This window comes from Rhinoraja longicauda, chromosome 25 (genome assembly GCF_053455715.1).
Source record: "Rhinoraja longicauda isolate Sanriku21f chromosome 25, sRhiLon1.1, whole genome shotgun sequence".
Classification (NCBI taxonomy): Eukaryota; Metazoa; Chordata; class Chondrichthyes; order Rajiformes; family Arhynchobatidae; genus Rhinoraja; species Rhinoraja longicauda.
Genome location: NC_135977.1, coordinates 4,657,969 through 4,663,967, shown reverse-complemented (window position 1 = coordinate 4,663,967; position 5,999 = coordinate 4,657,969).

Below are 5,999 nucleotides of genomic sequence, written 5' to 3'. Positions count from 1 at the left end.
TTGTTTATTTCACAGTCAAGGTTGTTCCGGTTGGTGATGGTTGGTGTGACGTACAAGGGGGTTTGACCGAACACATGGTTGTTGCCCTGTGGGTCTATGAAATCGGGTTCACATCCGGTCCTTGCATTCAAGTCCCCACATAGTAGCACATTTCCCTGGGCCTGGAAATGGTTGATTTCCGTGTGGAGAGTTTCAAATAGATCCTCCTCAAAGTATGGTGATTCCATTAGGGGTATGTAGACAGCACATAGATATGTATCTACCTCAGTTATTCCAATTTCTTTATCTAGTTTCAGCCATATATGTGATTTCCTCTGTTTTATTGATGTAATGTGACTGGCTAGTTCTCCCTTGTACCACACCAAGTTCTGCCCTTATGTATATTAGTAATTTTTACTGAGGACACCATGACTTCGTGATACCCTGAGGGGCAGTGAGTAAACAGATCCTTTCTGTTAATATCATTATATCAGTATCTTCTATGAGCTTTAGGAATTCAGGGTTCCTAGTCTTCATCCCGAAGGTTGAGGAGTAGAGACCCTGGATATTCCAGCAGCTTATATGGAATGAACTCATTTATTTTTACTTATAGTATAAGAAAATAACTGCAGATGCTGGTACAAATCGATTTATTCACAAAATGCTGGAGTAACTCAGCAGGTCAGGCAGCATCTCGGGAGAGAAAGAATGGGTGACGTTTCGGGTCGAGACCCTTCTTCAGACTGATATAACATATATAACATATAACAACTACAGCATGGAAACAGGCCTGTCCGGCCCTACCAGTCCACGCCGACCATTCTCCCTGACCTAGTCTCATCTACCTGCACTCAGACCATAACCCTCCAATCCCCTCCTATCCATATACCTATCCAATTTACTCTTAAATAATAAAATCGAGCCAGCCTCCACCACTTCCACCGGAAGCCCATTCCATACAGCCACAACCCTCTGAGTAAAGAAGTTCCCCCTCATGTTACCCCTAAACCTTTGTCCCTCAATTCTGAAGCTATGTCCCCTTGTTGGAATCTTCCCCACTCTCAAAGGGAAAAGCCTACCCACGTCAACTCTGTCCGTCCCTCTCATAATTTTAAAAACCTCTATCAAGTCCCCCCTCAACCTTCTACGCTCCAAAGAATAAAGACCCAACCTGTTCAACCTCTCTCTGTAGCCTAAGTGCTGAAACCCAGGCAACATTCTAGTAAATCTCCTCTGTACCCTCTCCATTTTGTCGACATCCTTCCTATAATTTGGCGACCAGAACTGCACACCATACTCCAGATTTGGCCTCACCAATGCCCTGTACAATTTCAACATTACATCCCAACTTCTATACTCGATGCTCTGATTTATAAAGGCAAGCATACCAAACGCCTTCTTCACCACCCTATCCACATGAGATTCCACCTTCAGGGAACAATGCACAGTTATTCCCAGATCCCTCTGTTCCACTGCATTCCTCAATTCCCTACCATTTACCCTGTACGTCCTATTTTGATTTGTCCTACCAAAATGCAGCACCTCACACTTATCAGCATTAAACTCCATCTGCCATCTTTCAGCCCACCCTTCCAAAAGGCCCAAGTCTCTCTGTAGACTTTGAAAATCTACCTCACTATCAACTACTCCACCTATCTTAGTATCATCTGCATATTTACTAATCCAATTTGCCACACCATCATCCAGATCATTAATGTAAATGACAAACAACAGTGGACCCAACACAGATCCTTGGGGCACTCCACTAGACACTGGCCTCCAACCTGACATACAATTGTCAACCGTTACCCTCTGGTATCTCCCATTCAGCCATTGTTGAATCCATCTTGCAACCTCACTATTAATACCCAACGATTTAACCTTCTTAATCAACCTTCCATGTGGAACCTTGTCAAATGCCTTACTGAAGTCCATATAGACAACATCCACAGCCTTGCCCTTATCAATTTCCCTGGTAACCTCTTCAAAAAATTCAAGAAGATTAGTCAAACATGACCTTCCAGGCACAAATCCATGTTGACTGTTTCTAATCAGGCCTTGATTATCCAAATAATTATATATATTGTCCCTAAGTATCTTTTCCATTAATTTTCCCACCACAGACGTCAAACTAATAGGTCTATAATTGCTAGGTTTACTTTTAGAACCTTTTTTAAACAAAGGCACAGCATGCGCAATGCGCCAATCTTCCGGCACCATCCCTGTTTCTAATGACGTTTGAAATATTTCCGTCATAGCCCCTGCTATTTCTGCACTAACTTCCCTCAATGTCCTAGGGAATATCCTATCAGGACCTGAAGACTTATCCACTTTTATATTCTTCAAAAGTGTCCGTACCTCCTCTTCTTTAATCATCCTAATTTCCATCACTACTCTACTTGTTTCGCTTACCTCACATAATTCAATATCCTTCTCCTCGGTAAATACCGAAGAAAATAAATTGTTTAATATCTCCCCCATTTCTTCCGGCTCAGCACATAGCTGTCCACTCTGACTCTCTAATGGACCAATTTTATCCCTCACTATCCTTTTGCTATTGACATATCTGTAGAACCCCTTGGGGTTTACTTTTACATTACTTGCCAAAGCAGCCTCATATCTTTTTTTCGCTTTTCTAATTTCCTTTTTAAGATTCTTTTTACATTCTTTATATTCCTCAAGAACCTCATTTACTCCCTGCCGCTTATATTTATTGTATATCTCCCTCTTTTTCCGAACCAAGTGTCCAATTTCCCTGGAAAACCACGGCTCTTTCAAATTATTATTCTTTCCTTTCCACCGAACAGGGACATAAAGACTCTGTACTCTCAAAATTTCACCTTTAAATATCCTCCATTTCTCTATTATATCCTTTTCATAAAACAACAATTTCCATTTCACTCCTTTTAAATCCTTTCTCATCTCCTCAAAATTAGCCTTTCTCCAATCCAAAATCTCAACCCTTGGTCCAGATTTGACCTTCTCCATAATGATATTGAAACTAATGGCATTATGATCACTAGACCCAAAGTGCTCCTCAACACATACCTCCGTCACCTGACCCATCTCATTTCCTAACAGGAGGTCCAACACTGCCCCTTCTCTGGTAGGCACCTCTACGTATTGCTGCAAAAAACTATCCTGCACACATTTTACAAACTCCAAACCATCCAGCCCTTTAACAGAATGTGATTCCCAGTCTATATACGGAAAATTGAAATCACCCACAATCACCACTCTGTGCTTACTACTAATATCTGCTATCTCCTTACATATTTGCTCTTCCAATTCTCGTTCCCTATTTGGCGGTCTATAATACACCCCTATAAGTGTTGCTAAACCTTTCTCATTTCTGAGTTCCACCCAAACAGCCTCCTTAATTGAGCCTTCTAGTCTGTCCTGCCAAAGCACTGCTGTGATATCCTCCCTGACAAGCAATGCAACACCCCCACCTCTTGCCCCTCCGATTCTATCACATCTGAAACAATGAAATCCTGGAATATTTAATTGCCAATCGCAACCCTCCTGCAACCATGTTTCACTGATCGCCACAACATCATACTTCCAGATGTCAATCCAGGCTCTAAGCTCATCCACCTTTCTTACAATGCTCCTAGCATTAAAATATACACATTTAAGGGACCCATCATTTCTTATTCTCAGTTTATTTCTTTTCCCTTCTTTCTCTCCTACATATTGGGTCTGAGTGTTTCCCTTTTCTGCCTCCTGCCTCACACACTGCCTATTAGCTATCTGTGTTTGAGTCCCTCCCCTCAACCGTACTCGTTTAAAGTCTCCGCAGTTATTTTGTCGAAGCAAGGAGGCTGTTTGGGTGGAACTCAGCTATGTGATGTCGGGGGTGGGACAAAGGAAGGATATAGGTGGAGACAGGAAGATAGAGGGAGATCTGGGAAGGAGGAGGGGAAGGGAGGGACAGAGGAGCTATCTGAAGTTATTTTTACTTATATATCTTTCTTTTTTCTCTTTGGAGAAAAACAAAAACCCATTTTGTGGGACCAGAGTGAAAACACCAATGTTTTCTATAAATGGGGAATGTTAGGTAATATTTGGTATGCCGTGGTAAGGCAGGCTCGTACTGCCACCTAGTAATAATAACAATATTAAAAATAGCAATATCAACAATATTAATAGTAATATCAACAATACTAACAATACTAATTCAATGCAATCTTATGCTTTTTTCCTTTTTTCAGTCACTCGGGAGGGACTGTATTATATATATGTGTTGGTTTTGTTTTACTACAAGAGTTGGGAGCACAGGGCTTGCAGCAGCTTCCTGATCTCCCTCATCTCCGGGATGGTCGGTCGGTCGGTCGGCGGCTGTGGCTGAGGAGGTGGGCCGGGGGCAATGGCGGCCCATGCTGGACAGTTGTGTCTCCTCGCAGTTTGGGGCGAGGAGATGGGCTTCTCTCTCCCTCCTTCCTCGCAACATGGACCCACTACAGTTCGCATACCGTCCGAACAGGTCCACGGATGATGCGGTCTCCCAGGTTCTACACACCGCTCTCTCTCATCTGGACAGCCAGGGGGGCTATGTGAGGATGCTGTTCATTGACTTTAGTTCAGCATTCAACACAATAGTCCCCAGCAGACTGGTTGAGAAGCTGCTGGAACTGGGGCTTAGCACCCCTCTGTGTGCCTGGGTCCTGGACTTTCTCACTGCCAGGCCCCAAGTGGTCAGGATGGGGGAACACACATCTAGCTCCCTCACCCTGAACATAGGATCCCCCCAGGGCTGCGTCCTTAGCCCCCTACTGTACTCCCTGTACACACATGACTGTGGGGCCAGGTTCAGCTCAAACTCCATCATCAAGTTTGCTGATGACACTGTGGTGGTGGGCCGGATCTCCAACAACGATGAGAAGGCCTACCGGGAGGAGGTGGCTGATCTGGCACTCTGGTGTCAGGACAATAGCCTCCTCTTGAATGTCACTAAAACTAAGGAGCTAATTGTGGACTTCAGAAGGGCTAAACATCCAAGGACGTACACGCCACTGGAGATAAATGGGTCTATTGTGGATAGGGTGAGCAGTTTCAAATACTTGGGAGTCCGCATCGCAGAGGATCTGTCGTGGGCAACGCACATTGCCGCACTGGTGGGTAAGGCTAAGCAGCGCCTTTACCACCTTAGACAACTGAGGAAATTCAGAGTGTCTCAGAGGATCCTTCATTGCTTTTACTCTGGGGCTGTAGAGTGTATCCTGTCTGGCAACATTACAGTCTGGTTTGGGAACAGCTCTGCCCAGGACAGGATGGCCCTGCAGAGAGTAGTGCGTTCGGCAGAACGCACCATGGGAACTACACTCGTCCCCCTGCAGGACCTATACATCAGGAGGTGCAGATCCAGAGCAAGCAAGATCATGAGGGACCCCTGCCACCCCAGTAACGGACTGTTCCAGATGCTACGGTCAGGCAAACGCCTCCACTGTCACGCTGTGAAAACGGAGAGGATGAGACGGAGTTTCTTCCCACAGGCCATCAGGACTGTCAACGTTTATAACCCCAGAGACTAAATTTTTGTCGACAATAATAGTAACTTATTAACTTTATTTATATGCTGTAACTGTAATTCTTTTTGTGCACAACCCGCAGGCATTGCCACTTTCATTTCACTGCACATCGAGTATGTGTATGTGACAAATAAATTTGACTTGACTTGAGATATATCTATATATATATCTCGTTCTCTCTCTCTCTCTCGCTCTCAATTTCAATTTTCAATTTCCAATTAAAAGAAACTTTATTGGCATATGATACATCGTTATATTGCCAAAGCATAGAACATACCATACATATTTAAAATGCTTGTCTCTCTCTCTCTCCCTCTACCTGCTGTCCTCTCTCCATCTGTCCATCTTTCTTCGCTCCCTCCCTCCCTCCCTCCCTCCCTCCCTCCCTCCCTCCCTCTCTATCCCTCCCTCCCTCCCTCTCTATCCCTCCCTCTCTATCTCTCCCCCTCCATCCCTCCCTCCCTCCCTCTCTATCCCTCCCTCCCTCCC